The 20,922-nt window shown below is 48.9% G+C and overlaps 1 long non-coding RNA gene across 1 annotated transcript; it reads right to left on the minus strand.

Annotated features, from left to right (window-relative positions):
- Nucleotides 1-23: 23 nt before the first annotated feature.
- LOC146356680 (uncharacterized) lies at nt 24-19,730 on the minus strand. The gene is made up of 3 exons (XR_014787470.1): nt 19,575-19,730; nt 1,255-1,546; nt 24-479 (listed from the first exon to the last, which is right to left on the minus strand). It is a non-coding gene; the product is annotated as an uncharacterized LOC146356680 (long non-coding RNA).
- Between the last annotated feature and the right edge of the window lie 1,192 nt (nt 19,731-20,922).

The raw sequence follows: 20,922 nt of genomic DNA on the forward strand, positions 1-20,922 counted from the left end.
CTGCTCGATACTAAAGCGAAAGTGTGAAAAACCATCGTATTTTGACCTTTTATTTTGCTGGAGAGTGAAGGAAAATATACCAAGGATCATTTGGAGAGAAGCACCATTATTTGTCAATTCAAAGGCAAAGTCCCACAAAGCCGTTGTGACCCAGACTTTCCCTACAATGGGTTTCATCAAGAAATCAACATACAGTTGCATAACGTTTAGTCCAATCAAGAAATATCTTGTCTCTGCACAATAAACAAAGACATTGACTTGTCTCCAGTGGTGGAATGAAGCCTGAGGGAACTCCGCTTCATTTGTACTCAGTCCTGAGATTCTTTGTGAGAAAGCAACACAAACACCGTTCCTGATGAGCTCGGGGGTCAAGGCCCTCATGCACCTCTCTCCATTGTCAGTGTCTGGAGCAACGAGACCGATCAACATCCATCTGAAATGCAGGAGCAGCTTGACAATCCCTGGGTACTGGGCTCCTTCTTTGGGGACCATCCGGTAGAAGAAAGGGAACTCAGTTTTATCACTCAGAACATGGGAAACAAAAGCGTAACTGACCTGGCAAACCAAGGAAGAGACTGAGGGTTTGTTTTGCTTCACAACCAGATTTCAGTTCTTCACTGGATACTTCTGAAAGCTGGCCAGATTTTACCCATTAACGGGAAATATCTGTGCCATCTTTCATACCAAGGGAACAAATAGTCAGAATTTTGTGAGGGATAAAGCATTCAGGCTGCATGATGACAGAACAGTGGAAAAGAAAGATGCCTGTAGCTACGGAGCATCTCCTGAGTGTCCAGAAGGGAAGCAAGTTCCCAACAGCTCATCCCACTTTCCCAGCAGTTTTGAATGTGTCCAAGAACCGGAATCCAGAATAGGAACATGCTTGATTTTCAGGGGTGACAGGCAGCTGCAAAGTAGTTTACCCACCCCCTCACTTTTGTCTCTGGCTACCTCATTCCCTTCTGAGTTATAAGCATGAATGAGGAACAAACCATGCATGATGTTAATTACATGATTTTCCCTTGAATGCATGAGTTTTCTTTCACAAATCCCCTGTGTGCCCCCAATACATTTTCAGACCCCAGGAGGGGAGGGGAGCCCTATCGCTCTGCACCCACTGTGGATCCAGTTCCCCAATTTTCATGGGTGGCGGAAGCTCTCATTGACATTCTCTGGAGAACTTTTTGATTTCTTTGGAGAGAAGCCCAAGTAGAGTGAGACTCAGCCTGTAAACACCCCCCCCCCCATCTGTACCTGAGGGATTTTGTAGATTCCCAGCATGGTTGAAATCTGGATGGAGATGTCAGAGTCAGAACCTTCCAGAACAGCCAATGGGTGATGCCTTCTTCCACAGCTGTAGTTGGGAACATTTCCCTGCCCAGGGGAGATTAGGTCTAGCAGGGCATCCGAAGTCATTCTTGCATCGAAATAGTTGTCATGGATGTCGTAGCCCAGTGTGATGTTGCGTAAGAGTCTGGGACTCTGGTTGATCTCCTGGGTGGCCAACAAGAAGGGCAGAATCTTCCAGTACTCTGTGGCTCCTTTCCTGATTAAAAAAAAGTGTCACATTGTCATCCTGTCTGCAATGAGATAAAAATATTCAGCTGTTGCTTCTTTTACTTTGAAGCAAATATCTCTGGGTTACATTTCCAGAACTTTCCTCATGCTAACAGTCATCCAGAGCTCAAACCAGAAGCATAAAACCCAATCCCCCCAAACCCAAGCCAGGAAAAGGAAGAAGAGCCTTTGCCAAGGGTCAGGAAAGAGGATCCATTTCAAAACAAAATTCCAGAGCAGATGTACACCCCAATGCTGGGATTCTGCATGTGTGCAACCCTTGGAATCGAGAAAGAAATTGTGACAGGACAAAGGATTGGGAAGATTTCTTAAATGATGGGGTGTTCCTCTTAGGCAGCCTCCCCCAGCCCTCAAGTTGATTTGGACTATAACTCCCAGCATGCCTGACCATTGGCCATGATGGCTGCGGCTGATGGGAGTTGAACTGCAAGGCATCTGAGGGTCAGCAGGTTGGGGAAGCCTCATTTAAGGGGAACGGTACCCAGTTAAGTTAAGGTGAGGGGTTTGCCTGTGTGCACTTTTGGTAAAATACAACTTGCAGCCTCTAAATTTGGAAGGAAATAACTGAACACATCTTTTCTGTGTGTGAGAGAGAATGAGAATGGGGAAAGGGCTGGATGGCATGACCTCACCGGAGTTGCCACCCAGGTGACGAGGCATCTCAGCCCTAGTGATGAAGCGTTGGCACACAGAGCAAAGCCCCCATGCGAGTTTAGCAACAGGATGAGGAGACCAGAGCAATTGACTCTTCCCTCCCTCCTCATACTAAGTAACTGAAACAACAACAACAACTTATAAATAAATTCCCCACCTTAATCTAGTAACAAGTTAGTTTTCCATGTAGAAAAACCCAACAAAAGCATTTAAAAAAAAAAAAAAGTTATGAAGATAGAAAGTCAGCACAGGTGTTGGGGATGTCCCATGTATTGAATGGAGTGCCACGTGTATGTAGCAGCAACTGGCATATGGAAAATCCTCTCTCGTGTAGTTCGGGAGGCAGTAAATGTTACATCTTTCAAATCCCTTGTGAAAACACACTTCTTCACCCTGGGTTTCCCTGTACTGTAAGTCAATTAATCAGGCCACTCCATTTTACTGCTCCTTGATTTTTACTGTTGTTGGAATTGTTTTTAAAGTTTTGTTTCTGATATTGTATTTTAATATTGTGAACCACTGAGAGATTTTATATTCGGTGGTATAGAAATGCCACAAATAAATAAATGAATGTATGACTCTCTGCCTGCTGGATGGAAGTCATGGGTGTGCGTAATGAGCTCCTTGAAGACAAGATTGCAAACCTGAAGGATTGAAGAGCGACAGAGAGGTTGGTGGAAGAGGCCTTCAAAGACTGGACAGTGGTGTCCCAATCCCTGGGTGACAGTTCATCTGCTGTCATGGAGAAAGGGGGCCTTGGAGTAGGAGGGAGTCATTCTAAGAAAAAGGGAAATGATCCCTTAGAAGGCTTCTGCTCCTCAAATAACAAATATCTGAGGGTTGTGTTTAAACACTTACACCATTCCGGCCAGCAGTCCTCGGTGGGGAGGGAGGTGATCAGTCCCATCCCCCCAGAATCCTCTCTGGCCAGCTTCACTCCGCTCCACTGGCCACCATTTACGGCCGCAGCCCAGCAGTGGCCAAAAGATGACCCGGAGCTGCCGCCGCTGCTGTCGCCGCCACCAGGTAGGTCCATTACAGGTGGGATTTTGGGGGGTGGCGAGGGGGTAGTCCATTCCGCCATGGACTCTGGGGGGCTGGATTCTATAGAATCTAGCCTCACTGGAGTCCGTGGTGGAATTCTCCAACATCCATAAAATTTATTATTTATTTATTTATTTATTTTATTTATTTCTATACCGCCCAATAGCCGAAGCTCTCTGGGCGGTTCACAAAAACTAAAACCAAACAACACACAATAAAACAATTTAAAATATATAGAACATTAAAACCACAATATAACAATACAACCACAATAAAACCTAGCAGCAGTACAGGAGTTTAAAATACAGATTTAAAACATCAAAGATAAAAATTTAGAAAGCTAAAATGCCTGGGAAAATAAAAAGGTCTTCACCTGGCGCCGAAAGGAGTACAATGTAGGCGCCAGGCGAACCTCACTAGGGAGCTCATTCCAGAGCCGGGGTGCCACAACAGAAAAAGCCCTCCTCCTAGTAGCCACCCGCCTCACTTCCTTTGGCAGGGGCTCACGGAGAAGGGCCACTGATGATGATCTTAAGGTCCGGGCAGGCACATATGGGAGGAGGCGATCCTTCAGGTAACCTGGCCCCAAGCCGTTAAGGGCTTTGAATGTTAACACCAGCACTTTGAATCGGGCCCGGAAATGGACCGGCAGCCAGTGCAGCTGGAAAAGTACTGGCGTAATATGAGCTCGCAGGCCAGTCCCTGTTAACAATCTTGCTGCCCTATTTTGGACCAGCTGAAGTTTCCTGACCGTTTTCAAAGGCAGCCCCACGTATAACGCATTGCAGTAATCCAGACGAGAAGTTATCAGAGCATGGATAACTGTAGCTAGGCTCTCTCTGTCCAGATAAGGGCGTAGTTGGTATACCAGCCTAAGCTGATAAAAAGTGCTCCGTGCCACTGAGTTCACCTGTGCCTCAAGTGACAGTTCTGGATCCAAGAGCACCCCCAAACTACGAACCTGATCCTTTAGGGGGAGTGCAACCCCCTCCAGAACAGGTTGATTATCACCTAGCCGGGCAGAAGAATCACCCACTAACAGTACCTCCGTCTTGTCTGGATTGAGTTTCAGTTTATTGGCCCTCATCCAGTCCATTACCGTGCCCAGGCACTGATTCAGAACAGCCACTGCCTCACCTGGTTTTGATGAGAAAGAGAGGTAGAGCTGGGTGTCATCCGCATATTGATGGCACCTCAGCCCACACCTCCGGATAACCTCCCCCAGCGGTTTCATGTAGATGTTAAAATATAAAATATAAAATATAAAATTAGAGGATATAAAATATCCTCTAATGCCAAGGATGTGCCTCAGTGGGGAGGGCTGCTTGTTGTAGTGGGAGATTCGATCATTAGACACAGAGACAGCTGGGTCTGTGATGGGCGTGAAGAGCACATAGTGAATTTCTAAATTGTGCATGTTGTACTTTTAATGTTTTAACCTTTGTAAACCACCCAGAGAGCTTTGGCTGTGGGGCGGTATACAAATGTAAATAATAATAATAATGGTGATCATGATGATAATAATAATATTGCCTGCCTGGAGCAAAAGTTGCGGACATCTAGACATCATGCGCCATCTAGATAGCATAGTAGATAGTGCCTGGGTTGTAGCTGTGCTCTATGCTGGTACCAACGATGTGGGGAAATGTAGTCATGATGTCCTGGAAGTCAAATTTAGGTTGCTGGGTAGGAGGCTGAAATCCAGGACCCCCAAGGTGGCTTTCTCGGAAATGCCACCTGTTCCATGTTCAGGGCCAGTTAGACAGGCAAAGCTGAGGAGTCTCAATAGGCAGAGGAGATGGTGGTGCAGGGAGGAGGGGTTCATTTCTGTTAAGCCCTGGGAACATTTTGGGACAGCCCAACCAGTACAGGAGGGTGGACTCCACTTGAACTGAAATGGAACCAGAGTGCTGGTGCCAAACATTAAAAGGGAGGCAGAGCAGCTCTTCAATTAAACCCTGGGGGAAAGCCGACAGGAGCTGGGAAGCATATGGCTTGGTTTAGATCATCTCAAAGGGATGAAGATGAACACGTTTTTCATTGACCAAATGTAGAAGAGGAGGAAATAAGCCATGAGTATGTGGTGCAACATGATAGCCCATCAAAGAGACCTAAGTGCCACAGCAGAAGGTGCACACGCCAGAGGCATCTCGACAGGGTCACTATGCATAGGTGTTTCTATGCAAATGCCAGAAGCCTCTGAGCCAAAAGGGGAGAGCCGGAGTGCTCGGTTTTAAAGGAGAACCTGGATATAGTGGGCATTACGGAAACCTGGTGGAACGGAGAGACCAAGGGGGATGCGGTCGTCTCTGGATGTAACCTCCACAGGAAGCAGAGGGAAGGGTGTGGTGGGGGAGGTGTTGCCCTGTACGTCAAAGACGGCATAGTGTCGAGCAGACTAGGAAACCTGAAAGGGATCCACGGAACTACTGTGGGGGATAAAACTGGACATCAAAACTAATTTAGTGCTAGGAACGTGCTGTTGTCCCCCACACCAGAATGCTCAGGGTGATCTTCAGATGGAAAACAGAATCAGGGAGGCCTCCAAAAGAGGAAGTGTTGTTCAAATAGGTGAGTTCAATTCCCCCCATGTTGCCTGGATAAATGCATGTTCCAGTCAGGACAAAGAGGTTAGTTTTCCCAATGCCCTAAATGACTGTGTCCTGGAACAGTTGGTTATGGAACCAACCAAGGTGGAAGCAACCCTGCATTTCTGGTCCTAGGGCAGAGTCTGAAGTAGGGATGTACAAAAGTCACTTACTGTTTCGCAGATATGCCTTGCAGTGGGGGGGAGGCGCCCCGTCCCTCCCCCCAGAATCCTGCCCGGCCAGCTCCGGTCCACGGGGATTCCGCAGAGCCGCCAGCCGGCTCTGCCTGCAGTCGGACATCCGGCCGCTGGGCAGCAGGGACGCAAATGGCGGTGGCCGTAGCCGCCGCCGTTTGTGTCCCTGTACTTAACCATGATAGGCTACGTAAATATTTACATAGCCAATCACAGCAAAGTAAAAAAAACGTGTACGCAAATGGCGGCTACGACGGCCGCCATTTGCGTTCGCTATTTTTCGCCGTTCTAGCCTACGTAAATATTTACATAGGCTAGAATGGCTAAAAGTAGCGAAAACCAAATGGCGGCCGGTCTAGCCGCTGCCATTTGCGTACACTTCGCCCAGCCAGCAGACCAGCCACCACCGCCACCGCTGCCACCGCCCCCGCAGCTGCTGCCGGCACAACTGCCGCCCCCATCCCCGCTGCTGCAACTGCCGCCCCCGCCACCACACCTTCCGCACTGCTGCCACACCTGCCGCCTCTACCGCCACACCTGCCGCCCCCACCGCCGCACCTGCCACCCCCACCCCACCTTCCGCCGCCGCACCCACCGCCGTACCTTCCTCCACTGCTGCTGCGCCGCCTCACCGCCACTGCCACACCCGCTGCCGAAGCTGCCGCCACATCCGCTGCATCCTCCACATCCGCCCCAGGTACGTGCCGTCCCGGGGGGTTCCTCAGGGAGGGCAGGGGGGCAGAAGGCCATTCTGCCACAGATACCGAGGGGCCGAATGCCAGTACATTCGGCCTCACTGGAATCCGTGGTGGAATTCTCTGCCATCCCTAGTCTGAAGGCACATGAAGCAGCCACTTTGCTGATGTTGCTGAAGAGGTCAGTGTTCAGAGCTGAGACTACCTGGGAACCACATTTAATCAGCTTGACTTCCATGATAGGAGAAAGGTGGGATATAAATGTTTGAGTATTTTATGTCTTTTCACCTGCTGTTTATTCTTTTACGGTGTTGTTCACTGCTCCAAAATCTTCTGATGTGGAGCAGTATATAAAAATTGTAAATAAATAAATAAATAAATAAATTGTTTAATCTTGAATTGCGTCTCCCAGGACCTAGTATGAGATGTAAATGTTGTCAAACCAGCTGGAAATAGTGAACACAGTACTATCAGATTTAATGTGACAAGGAAGTTGAACACAGTCATGGTTGACTTCAGAAGAGAATCTTTTCTAAACTGAGGAAACTGATAAAAAGGAAGTTGAAAGGGGAAGACTGAGTTGAGTCTTCTCGCTCCAGACAAATATCTTGTTTCCCAATCTTGAACGGGTGTCTCTGGTAATCCCCAGATCAATAGAGACTAGACCAGATTGAAGGAGAGACCCCACTCAGTGACAGATTTACAGATCTTTACCAAGTGTTTAGGGCTTCAAGGATTAATGTATGGGTGATGATATTTAAAACATCCCTCAGGTCAGAAAATACAAATATGGTACCAAAGAATTAATTTATTGCTATATATTGCTCAAACATGGTAAGAGAATGACAAGCTTTCTTTATGATAAGGCAGATCACAACAATCCCTAAATACATGCAATTTATAATCACTAAAAGTATACTGAAATAGTATTTATTTATTTATTTATTAAATTTATTAATCGCCCATCTGACTGGTCACCCAGCCACTCTGGGCGATGTACAACCCACCATAAAACAATTTAAAACAATAAAATTTTACCATAATTTTTTTTTTTTAAAATACCCTAGCCCACCCCAAATGCCTGCCTGAACAACCACGTTTTTAATGCACGACGGAAGCTCATTAAAGAGGGGGCATGACGGAGTTCCCTAGGGAGGGAGTTCCACAGAGTGGGGGCCACCACAGAGAAGGCCCTCTCCCTCACCAGTCTAGCTGTCCTGGCTGATGGGACAGAGAGAAGGCCATCCGAGGCTGATCTTGTTAAGCGGCCTGTCTGGTGTTGCTGGAGGCGCTCCTTAAGATAGGCTGGGCCGGAACCATATAGGGTTTTAAAGGTCAAAACCAACACCTTGAATTTGGCCCGGAAAACAACTGGTAACCAGTGCAACTCCTTCAGCACTGGAGTGATGTGATCTCGCCGGCGGCTGCCTTTAATCAGGCGAGCCGCCGCGTTCTGTACCAGCTGCAGTTTCCGAACCGTCTTCAAGGGTAACCCCATGTAGAGCGCATTACAGTAGTCCAAATGAGAGGAGACCAGGGCATGTACTACTGATGGGAGCAGATGGTCGGGAAGGAAGGGGCGCAGCCGCCGTATCAGATGGAGTTGATACAGCGCTGTCCGGCTCACAGCTGACACCTGAGCCTCCATGGACAGCTGGGAGTCCAAAATGACCCCCAGGCTGAGGACCTGGTCTTTCAAGGGTAGCCGTACCCCATTCAACACCAGGTCAACATCCCCCAGCCTCCTCTTGTCTCCCACCAAAAGTACCTTGGTCTTGTCAGGGTTCAGCTTCAGCTTATTCCTCCCCATCCAGCCACTCACCATCTCCAGACATTTGGACAGGGATTCTACGGCCAACCTTGGTGAAGATTTGAATGAGAGGTAGAGCTGCGTGTCATCCGCATATTGATGACACTGCACCCCAAACCTCCTGATGATAGCCCCCAGTGGCTTCACATAGATGTTAAATAGCATCGGGGAGAGGATGGAACCCTGTGGCACCCCACAAGTAAGTGGCCACGGGTCCGAAACCTCCTCTCCCAGTGCTACCCTCTGGTACCTTCCGGAGAGGAAGGACCGGAACCACCGCAATACAGTGTCTCCAATGCCCAACCCCTCCAGGCGGTCCAGGAGGATACCGTGGTCAACGGTATCAAAAGCCGCTGAGAGGTCGAGGAGAACAAGGAAGGAGCATTCACCCCTATCCAGAGCCCTCCTCATATCATCCACCAAGGCGACCAAGGCCGTTTCTGTCCCATGCCCAGGCCTGAAGCCCGACTGAAATGGGTCTAGATAATCAGTTTCTTCCAAGTGTGCCTTCCACTGCACCGCCACCACCCGCTCAATCACCTTGCCCCAAAATGGCAGATTTGAGACTGGGCGAAAGTTGTTCAGAACTTGAGGATCCAAGGAGGGCTTCTTTAAGAGCGGTCTTATCACTGCCTCCTTGAGGGCTGATGGCATCACTCCCTCCTCAAGGGAGGCGTTCACCACCGCCTTGATCCCCTCACCCAGTCTCTCTCTGCAGCTCATAATGAGCCAAGATGGGCAAGGATCAAGCAAGCAGGTGGTCGGCCGTACCGATGAAAGCACCTTGTCCACTTCATCAGGAGGAAGAAGCTGGAACCGATCCCACAAAACCGGTTTGCCACAGGCCACCTCTTGCTCACTAACTGTATCCACAGTGTGCAGAGTAACACACCTAATCTGATCAATTTTATCTGCAAAGTGCCTTGCCAAAGCCTCACAGGAGGCCTTAGAATGCTCCAGTGGTTCCGGAGCCACAGGACCGACCAGGCTCCGGACCACTTGGAACAGCCTCCTGGGGCAGCACTCTGCAGACGCGATGGAGGCAGCATAATATTCCTTTTTTGCTGCCTTCACCGCCACGTGATAGGCTGAAGATATAGCTCTAGCCCGTGTCTGATCGTCTTTGGAGCGAGACTTCCGCCACCGGCGCTCTAGCCGTCTCACCTCCTGTTTCAGAGCTCGTAACCGCGGATTGAACCATAGTGCAGTCCGAGCCCTGTTCAGGGGGAGAGGGCGTTTCGGAGCCACCCGATCTAATGCCCCAGTAATTGCGGCATTCCAGCCACCCACCAGGGTCTCGACCGAGTGGCCGTTGGCATGCCCCAGAGAATCCCCAAGCGCATTCAGGAATCCATTTGGATCCATAAGACGCCTGGGGCGGACCATTTTAATGGGTCCTCCACCCCTGCACAGGGGTTGTGGAACCGAGAAGTCCAACATCACCAGATAGTGATCTGACCATGACAAGGGGGTGGTGGATATACTCCCGACTTCCAGATCACTGAAATATATACTGAAATATATATATCTGAAATATATATATGAAATATATATATACTACTATACTGAAATAGTAGCAAGCATATTGTTAACCTAGGTTCCTCTCAATCTAACAATCCACGTCGAAGTATCGTATTTGGAAGGCATGATGGGTGCAGCCAGCTTAAACACATATGGTGGGTTTCCCGTTCTCCCAGCGTCTCTCTCCCCAGAGTATCAAACCCTGGTATTTCATAACCCCAATGAAGTCGATGACTTCATCCTTAGTTTCAGACCTGGTCTTACCACGATTCCCAGTGTCCCCAGTGTAGCCAGGCCTGCCATTGATACCAGTAACCCCAAGATGAAGGAATCCCTCCTAAGCTAAGAGATTAATTCCAGTACTTGACCGACCCCCTCGTGAAGGCCTTCCTTCATTTCCAAGAATGCATTCCATTGCTCACAGTTATCTCACAACACACACACAGAACTAGTCACATCTACAAAATACAATAAATTCTTATCAATTCCACACAGTACAATGCATATTCTGCTACAAGGCAAGTGGGTTAAATCCCTTCAAAATGCTCAGAGGTTACTCAAAACCACAATAATAGAAGCCCAGCTAAAATGTACAGCACAGGTTAGGAAAGGGAGGACCAAGTGGCATGGCTGACAAGCAGCGTCAAGGAAGCTATTACACAAAACAGAGCTTCCTTCTGAAAATGGAAGTCTTGCCCAAATGAGGCAAAGAAAACGAAGCACAAATTTGCACAAAGGAGATACAAGAAGATGATAAGAGATGCAAAGAAAGCATTTTTGAGGAGCACATGCCTAACAACATCGAGGCCAACAATAAAGAATTCTTTAAGTGTATCAGAAGCAGGAAACCAGCTAGGGAGGCAGTTGGACCATTGGATGACAATGGAGTTAAAGGAGTACTAAAGGAGGATGAGGAGATTGTGGAGAAGCTGATTGAATTACTTTCATCTGCTTTCACTGCAGAAGATATTGGACAGCTACCTGTGCCTAGGGATGTCAGAGAATTTCTCCACGATTCTTGGGGAGGCCGAATGCCAGCGCATTCGGCCCCCCAAAATTGGTGGAGAAATTCTCTGCCGGCCCCCCGCCCCCCCCCGGCATGGGACTTACCTTCGGCGAATGTCCCTCTCAGCGGCGGGTCCCGGCGGCTTTTCGGCGGCATTTCGGCGGGGGCGGGGGCGGCGGCCGGTCTCCCAACCGGCTGCCGCCACTGCCATTGCAAAAAAAAAAGTAAAGTAAAAAAAATACACACACACTGGTGATAGGCTATGTAACGATTTATGTAGCCTATCACGGCCAGATTTCCAAAGTCAGCTATGATAGGCTACGTAAATCGTCACGTAGCCTATCACGGGTGACTTTGGAAAAAAAAAAGTGCGTACGCGAATGGCAGCTCCCATGGGGACCGCCATTTGCATTCCTTATTTTGGCACGTCTAGTCTACGTGAGCATTTATGTAGACTAAGACGGCGAAAATAAGGGGAACGCAAATAGCGTAGACGCTACGCTATTTGCGTTCCCCTTATTTTCGCTGTCTTAGTCTACGTAAAAGTTTATGTAGACTAAGACGTGCCAAAATAAGGAATGCAAATGGTGGCAGCGGTGGCCACCGCCATTTGTGTATGCGTGTTGTTGTTTTTTTAAGTCAGCCGAGATAGGCTACATAAACATTTACGTAGCCTATCACGGCTGAATGCAGGGACGCAAATGGCGGCAGCTACGGCCGCCGCCATTTGCGTCCCTGTTAGCCAGCGGCTGGATGTCCGGCTGCTGGCGGAGCCGGCCAGCGGCTCTGCAGAATCGCTGCGGAGCATAGCCAGCTGGCCAGGATTCCAGGGGGAGCGACGGAACCCCTCCCCCCAACCATAAACATAATTCGCGAAAGGTAAGTACCTTTCGTACATCCCTAGGATAAGGTGATGGGATCCGAGCTGGTGGTGATTGACCAAGGAAGAGAACTTGGGGTTGTGGTGGACAGCTTATGAACCCAGTGTGTGGCTACTGTGAAAAAGACAAACTCCATGTTTGCCATAATTAGGAAAGGAGTTGAGAATAAAACTTCCAATATCAGTCTGCCCTTGTATAAATCTATGGTGTGACCACACTTGAAATACGGTGTACAGTTCTGGTCCCCGCACCTGAAAACAGATACTGTAAAGCTGGAAAAAGGGCAAAAAGGGGCAACTAACATGATCAAGGGGCTGGAGCATCTTCCCTACGAGAGGAGGTTACAGCAGTTGTGATTGTTCAGCTTGGATAAAAGCAGGGTAAGGGGAAACATGATAGAGACGTTCAGAATAATGCATGGTGTGGAGAATGTGGATGAGGAGACATTTTTCTCCCTCTCTCAAAATATTAGAACCCAGTGTCATCCTTTGAAGCTGATTGGTGGGGGATTCAGGATAGATAAAAGCAAGGACAACAGCAACTAGAAGACCAATGCCAAGACCATGACGAATGAATGACACTGCCCCCCTTGGATCGGGGAGGTTAATTTTACTGCAGCTCTACAATTCTTAGCTTTTGTCTTGTGCTTTAAGGTAGTGAAAGCACATCATATCTGCAAGGCCATTTTTATCCTTAGCCTCACGTTACCCCTGTTTTTATTACCATCTCCATAGTTAGTTCAATGACTCCAAGACACTTCCTGGGCATATAATGTTTTGTGTGCTGTTAAAAGCTGAGGTGGCGTCACTCACAACAACCCTGGAATGTAGCCCACTGTTCTTATCTCAGACTGCACATCAAGGGAAGTCCCTCCACCGCCTCTCGGAAACTCATACAGCAGCAGAAGCATCTCACCTGCAACTACAGGCAGAAGCTAAAAATCCCATGTCCTCCCATTTTTATCATTGAAAAGTATTATATTTACATTTTCCAACATCAATATGTAACATGCCCTAAGGTTGGCCAGAGGACTGAAGAGTGGCCAATGTAATGCTTTTTTCTTTTCATTTTTAAGGAATTCAGGGAGAATCCAGGAAACGCCAAGCCAATGAGCTTAAAGTGTGCTCTGGGTAGATTTCTGAAAAGTTAAAGGTTTTTTTCCCAAGCCTATCAAATGACCACCCCTGCAGGAAAAGAATCAAGATGGCTTCTGCAAAGGTATGTTTTATCCCATTAATTTCTGAGAGTTTTCTGAGAGTTTCAAACAGACATGAATAGGGTGATCTGATGGACAGAGAAATAGAGTTTTGACAAGGTCCCTCACCAAAGACTCCTCAGCAAATGTAGCAGTCCTGGAGTGACACGAGGCAAGTAACTGGTTAAAGAGCAGGCAGGCAAGAGTAGGAATAAATGGTAAATTCCCCCACTGGAGGGATGTAAACAGGAGTCTCCTACAGGGCTCTGTATTGGTACCGATGCATGTCAAAGTGATCACAAGTGATCTGCACATCAGAGTGAGCATTGAATTGGCCAAGTTTGCAGAGACCATCAAATTATGTAGGGTGGTTAAAAAACAAAGATTTCGATGAGCACCAAAAACAGCTCTCCAAACTGGGGGAATATGCATTGAAATGGCAAATGCAATTTAAGGTAAGTATAAAGTTGTGCACATTGGGGTAAAAAATTCCCAACTTCACATATATGCTGATAGGATCCAAGATGCGACTGCAGAGCTCAGTGAAAACATTGCTCTAAAGAACAGAAAGCAGAGAGCAGGAATAAGTGTGGGAAAAGGCAAAGGCCATGTTGGGGATCACTAGGAAATGAACCCTAGCAGTTCACACTCGGAAGGGACCTTGGAGGCCCCCTAGCTCAGCCCCCTGCTCAGTGCAGGATCTGCAGTGTAGGGTACAACAGCATCCCTGACAGGTGGCCGTCCAGCCCTGCTGAAACCCCTCCAGGGAGAGAGACCCGCCACTTCCAGAGGCCTTCTGTTCCACCCCAGAACAGCTTGTTTCATGAGGAAGCTTCTCCTAAGGCAGGCTTCCCGCACCCGGTGTCCCCCAGCTGTTTTGGACTTCAACTCCCACCATCCCCAGCCAGCACGGAAAATGGTAGGAATGCTGACAGTTGTAGTCTAAAGGACCGAGAGGGCAGCAGGTTGGTAAATTTTTCCTAATGTTTAGCTCAGTTCTGCTTCCCTGCGACTTCCGACCGTTGGTCCTGGTCCTCCTCTCAGGAGAAATATGGACCAGTCCTGCTCCGTCTTTGGCACAACGGCCTGTCAGATATTTGAGGACTGCTCCCATGTCTGCTCTTCATCTGGCTAAACATGCCCGGCTCTTTTGACCCTTCCTCAGAGGATTTGGTGTCCAAACATTTGCAATCTTACTGGGCAGTCATGGGGTGGGGGTGCGGGGGGAGAAGTGCTCTCCCCTCTGGCCACAGCGTGGGTCTGCTCACATGGCTTAAAAGAGGAGCAGATGCTCCTTCTGCACACCCACACGACAGCACATCAAATTGTCCTGTATTATGCTGACACACTTCTGAAAATGAGCCAGCAGGCTGGGCACTGAATGGAGTGATGATGCCCCCCCCCCAAGGCAAAACAGGGCAGTGATTCCCCAGTTCCCAGCTCAGAGGGACAGTCCTGGGCCATTCGGGATGAGCGGAGCTCATGAAATTAGTACCTGGTGGAGCATCAGCAACTCTTCTCTGACTTGCACCCAGAATGACTTACAATTGAATCCTGGTAGATGGGGGCTTGTTGAATTTGGACGGTAGAAACCAAACTCCCGTGGCATAGGTGACCGTGCCAATGAGGAGGTCCCCCGGCCTGTAGTGGTTCAGTGGGGCTGATTCATCCCTTTCCAAAGTCAAGGAGCATCTGGCCCGGAGCATCCCGCAGGTGGCCTGGGGCAGCAGCAGCAGTGAGAGCAACAGCGTCCTCATTCTGGGTACGCCTGGCGCAGCCTCCACCCTCCTCACAGCTCCTCTGAGCTAACTGGATGTGGAAAGCAAGGAAGGCAAAGTCCTCTTGCAAGATGGAGGGGTCAGTAGCTTCCCCCATATAGATGGAGCCCAGGGAGGAGAGGGTTCACATCTGGAGGGGGTGGGAGCAAATCCACTCCACACAGCCCCTCACAGAGCCCTCCTCACCAGACCTCAAGCTCAGCCAAGCTCTCCATGGCTCAGGAGGCCTGTGCAAGACGCCGCTTCGTGTTGCTCGGTATTCTGATGTTTACCTCAGCAGACTCAAAGGGGAGATTTGAAAAAAGAGTCCCTTGAGGTTTGGCAGAAAGAAGAATAAACCACTATGATTTTGATAATTATGTGTGGAAGAAGTTGCATCACCTCTGCAATTTCCTGAACTTTCTATTCGGCTGGAGAAATTTTTTTGCCCCAACTCACAGATGCCGCTCCACACTCTTGACATGGGCCGGAGGGGGGGCGGGGACAAGTGAGCTTGGCCTGGCCTTTACCTGTGGAACACCTTCACATGAACCAGGATCAAGATCAGGGGCATTGCTAGGTTCTTAAAACATCCGGGGCACAGGCCCATTACACAAATTTGCATATCTATCTATCTATCTATCTATCTATGTCTAAGCGCACCTCTAATGTGTGTGTGTGTGGTTGTGGCGTGTGTGCACATGGCGTGCTTGTGTGTGTGTAGAGGTTACATATAGGGATGGCAGAGAATTCCGCCACAGATCTCGGGAAGGCTGAATGTCAGCACATTCAGCCCCCCGAAATCGGTGGCGGAATGGTCTGCCACCCCCCCCACCTGCCCCCCGGGACGAGACTTACCTGGGGTGGATCTTCCTGGTGGCGGTTTGGCGGCGGCGGCTGTGGCAGCTGCGGTGGCCGGTCTTCCGACCTCCTGCCAACGCCGCAGTTTCGAGTTAAAAAAAAAACAAAAATGTGATAGGCTACGTAAAGATTTACATAGACTATCACAGCTGACTTAAAAAAAACCACAAAAAACACGCATGTGCAAAATTTGCGTTCCTTATTTTGGTACGTCTTAGTCTACGTAAACATTTACGTAGACTAAGATGGCGAAAATAAGGGGAACGCAAATAGCGTAGCATTTGCGTACCCGCGGGGTTTGGGGTTTTTTTTTAAGTCAGTCTTGATAGGCTACATAAACATTTACGTAGCCTATCACAGCTGACTGCAGGGACGCAAATGGCGGCGTCCCTGCTAGCCAGTGGCCGGATGTCTGGCTGCTGGCGGAGCTGGCCGGCGGCTCCGCAGAATCCCTGCGGAGCACAGCCGGCCGGCCAGGATTCCGGGGGGAGGGACGGAACGCCTCCCCCCCCAGCATCAGCATAATCTGCGGAAAGGTAAGTACCTTTCGTACATCCCTAGTTACATACATACATACATGCATACATAACAAGTGTGTGGTCAGACACCCAATTCAGCGTCTTGGAAAACATCACTCTTCTGCTTGGGTCAATTGGTAGTCAGACCACTTCAGCTCAGCACCAAACCTGAGTCAATGTTTGGAAAAATGAGTCTTTATGCATCCTGTTGACGATCATGGGAAATTAGAAAAAAACTGTACCTTTTTCTCTTGGTCAGAAATGGATGATAATTTCAGGCACGGTAGCCCCCTAGATGGAGATTACAACTGCCCAATTTCTGAAAAATAGGTGCAGAGTTTATATTCTAATTTTCCTTTATTTTTATTACTTGGAAGAAGTGGATAAAGAATTCAGGATTCATTGCCCCATCAGAGAAGATCGTGTCTGCCAAAGTTCAGAATGAAAGCCACAAGGGTTTTTGAGGTCTCCAGAACAGGACATACTTATCACCCTTTTTTCCTTGTTCTGAAAATTACCGACAGCCTAGAGTTGTCCCTAAGTAAGAAACCAGCGAAGTTTCAGAAGGACAGGTGCAGCAGTTCATTGGAAGTGGAGAGTGATTTGCTTTCCCTTCCATTCACCTCTTCCCCAATAGTTTTTGGGTAAATTTGTATGAAAATGCACAGGTCATTAGAGGTGTCCTCCAGGCAAGGAACCTGCAAAGTTTCTGAAGGATATGTGCATGCAAATTTAGGATCCCTCGAATTTATTTACATTTCATCAATGTTAGCAGCCGGGAACATGGGTGGGAAGGTGCTGTTGCTCTCATGATCTGCTTGTGGGTTTCCCGTGGGCATCTGGCTGGCCACCGTGTGAACAGAATGCTGGACTAGATAGAACTTGGTCTGATGCAGCATGGCTCTTCTTATGTTATCAATGGAGAGCATGTGCAGAATGCTTTTCTTTCACCACTGAGCACTTGCACTCTCCCCCTAACAATTCTATTCCCCTCCATGCAACCATCCCTCCTCATGCCACCATCCGCCGGCAACTCTTGATCAAAATAGATGTCTTGTTTTGCTTCTACCTCCTCCTGATGCACACACTCTCATTGTATCTTCCTTCCCATAAGTTCATGTGTGCCAAAACTACACCAGGATTCAGCGAATGAGCCTGATTTCAAAACTAGGGCTAAGTTATGGAGAACCTCTGAGCATGTACTAAGTGCTTTTCTCTCACCACTGAAGCTAGAGTTCATGCAAAGATAACAAAAACCCACAAATGACAACACATGCATAGGACTGAACTGGAAGGGTAGCCAGTTAGTGAGATGGAATTGGGGAGGCACCAGTTCCATCTCTGAGTAAACATGCAGAGAATCAGGCTGAAAACCTCCCCGCAAAAGTACCTTGTGCTGGAATCCTATGCACACGTCCCTGCGGGTAAGCCTCATTAAACATGATGGGACTTCGGAGCAGGCGTACATAGGATTGCATGAATCAGCAATATTTATCTCCCTCCACTTAAAAAACAAACCCCAGACTCCTCTTTTTCTTAAAGCTTTCTGTTCATAGGAACATAGGAAGCTGCCCTACACGGAGTCAGACCTGGGTCCATCTAGAGCAATACTGTTGACACTGACTGGCAGCAGCGGCTCTCCAGGGTTTCTGTCCATATTCTTTTGCCGCCCTACCTGGAGATGCTGGGGATCGAAGCCGGGACCTTCTGCATGCCAAGCACGTGCTCTGCCATGGAGCTGCAGCCCTTCCTGTTGCTGGATCATGGCAGCGGACAAACAGAACAGCCCCAGGTTTGTTGCTCTGCAACCCCGTGAACCCACTTTTCTCAAAGGCTTGAGTGAGGAGAAGGAGAAAAAAACAACGCTCTTGTCTGTTTAAAGTCAAAAGTTCAGAACTTCTCTTCCCCCCACCAAAGAGAAGTTTCTTTAAGAATTCCCCAAGATATGCTCTGGTGGAATAAAGGAGAGAAAGAAAGAACAGGATAGGGGAGGAAAGAAGAAAAGAAGAATGGGGATAGGAAATGCATGCATGGTTGGGGGCTAGGGAGAATTTCCTAAGCCGAGTGGCTCCGTTCAGAGAGGTGGTACTTCAGAGGAGTTTAGGAGGTCGGGGAGGGTTTGTAGAGATTGCACCTACTCCCATTAACTTTACCAGGTGAGGGGGCTGAGGGCTTTTTCGAAACTGTAGAACCTACTTAAAGCCTCAGCAGTTCTTAACATAGTTAAGGAGATGTTCACATCAATGAGGGCGTATTTTGAGGAGGAGGACAAGGGTCAGGCCATTCACATCTTTACACCCTCATTACCTGAAGGCACAGTATATATCCAAACTGTGTGAGTAAAAATGCAATACAAATAATAGTAATAATAATAACAACAACAACAACAATATAACAGCAACGTGAAGTTAGGTCTACTCAAACTGGCAATGGGAGGGATGTGTCTCTCTACAGGTTTAATATCTTTGTGCTTCTTTCTTTCTTTGTTTCTTTCTTTCCTCCCCCCCTCCCTCCCCCCTTCCTTATTGCTTTTCTATATACTGCCCAACAGCGGAAGCTCTGTGGGCAGTTCACAGCCACGGGTTGCAGGGGTGAGATCATGGACTGCAAGGGCAGACTCACGCTCAGGGCGAACTGCCAGGTTCCGCAGACCTTTGCGTCTTAAGATTCCCTGGGGGCAGAAGTCGGAGCTGCCCATCGAAGCCAATGGAGATGGAACCCAGGCTTTGGCACAGCTGTGTCTGTGCAGTGGCATGTCTTCCACCCTCCCCAAGAAGAGGGAGCAGCACAGACAGGGCCTCCTGCTCTTTCGAACTCAGGCCTTGTTTGCTGTGCAAAATAGGAGTTTTCTGAGTTGGGAGCATCTAAGGTAGATCCTGACTTGGCCACTTCGACTTGTGCTCCTGGGAATTCCCTGACCCCCGCCCGGGTTGTTGGAGGTTGAGGGGGGAATGGGGATCTCTTTGGCCACTGCAGCTGGGCTCTGGGACCCTCCCAAAGGCCTGTCTGTTCCCTCCTGGCCTATTCAAACTCTTGTGTTACACAGAGGCTTATGGGGAAGAGCAGACTTCCCCAGCTGCGGCCCTCCAGATGACTTGGACTTCAATCCCATCAGCCCCAGCCAGCATGCCCAATGCTCAGGGATGCTGAGAGGCTGGGGTAGGTGAGGGTCCATAACATCCCCTGGCTGTGTTGTTCTTTTCTGTTGCTGCTTTATTTTGCTTATAATGGGCAGGATTGCTTATAATTAGGGATGGACGAAAGTCACTTACCTGATCCCGAAGCTTGCTTCACGGTGGGGGGGAGGCGCCCCATCCCTCCTCCCTGAAATTCTGGTCGGGGGGGAGGCGCCCCGTCTCTCTGGCCGTGAAACCTCTTCTGCCTGGACACAAATGGCAGCGGCCGTAGCCGCCGCCGTTTGCGTCCCTGGCCTGCAGTCAGCTGTGATAGGCTACGTAAATATTTACGTAGCCTATCACGGCTGACTTTGAAAAAAAAAAAAAAGCACATACGCAAATGGCGGCGCCCATGGAGGGACATTCGCACAAGGTAAGTCCCATCCCGGTGGGTGGCGGGCGGGTGGCGGACCGTTTCTCCACCAATTTCGGGGGGCCGAATGCGTTGGCATTCGGCCTTCCGGAGATTCATGGAGAAATTCTCTGACATCCCTAGTATATATACACACACAGAGTGAGAAAGAGTTAGAGACTAAGTGTTTTCACTAAAAGGCACCTTACCTGGGATGATATGGCTTAAAAGGGGGGTTGGAAAGATTCATGCAGGAGAAGATATCAATGACTTCTAGTCATGATGGCTATTTACTAGCTCCCGTTAAATAGGCAGTATGCTGGCAAACGTGGGCGGGGGAGGGCGATTCCATCAAGGGAACCATGGGGAAGGGGCATTAGGGAGGAATAGTTGGGCTTCACCCTAAGGGGCCTCCTCCACCTCCTCCCTGCCTGTCCCACCTCCCTCTTGCCCCCCCCTTGAGGTGTAGGGAGAGGGATATGGCAGGGGAGGGGGACGGAGTTATCTCTTGACAGTGTCATGACCACAAGGACTAAGCGATGTGCTTTTGCAATTTCTATTTTTGCATCCTTGTTACCAAGCAGGCCTGAGGGTCATTTGCTTGAAGTGGGATGTGTCCAGGGCAGTGGAATTCAAAGTAACGATGGCCTAAAGCTAGCAAGTTTCAGTTTCAAAAGGGCGACTCATCATAAGACTGCAATATCACCTCTGACCAGTAGGTGTTAGGGGTTGGACAAAAAGGTCCAACCACAAAATGCTTCGGAAATCCAAATGCAAAGCTTGCACACACCGATACAAATAACAGACTCCTGGCATATTTGGGAATAATACGAATCAGATTCATTATTTGTTGTCATCATGAGATGCTCCTTTGTATCCAGACCAGGCCTCAGGATGATAATGTAGCAGCTGGGGAGAAAGATGCAGCCCAGCAGCCATAGAAACTTTTCTCTGGCTGGAATCTGGAGTCACTAGGGATGTTGGAGAAATTCGCCACAGATTCCGGGGAGGCCGGATGCCAGCGCTTTCGGCCCCCTGGAATCCATGGCGGAACGAAGCCACCCACCCTACCGCCCCGTGAAATGGGCCCGG

This window comes from Heloderma suspectum, chromosome 2 (assembly GCF_057233095.1).
Source record: "Heloderma suspectum isolate Gila_16-S chromosome 2, 16-S_ref, whole genome shotgun sequence".
In the NCBI taxonomy this organism is placed as follows: domain Eukaryota; kingdom Metazoa; phylum Chordata; class Lepidosauria; order Squamata; family Helodermatidae; genus Heloderma; species Heloderma suspectum.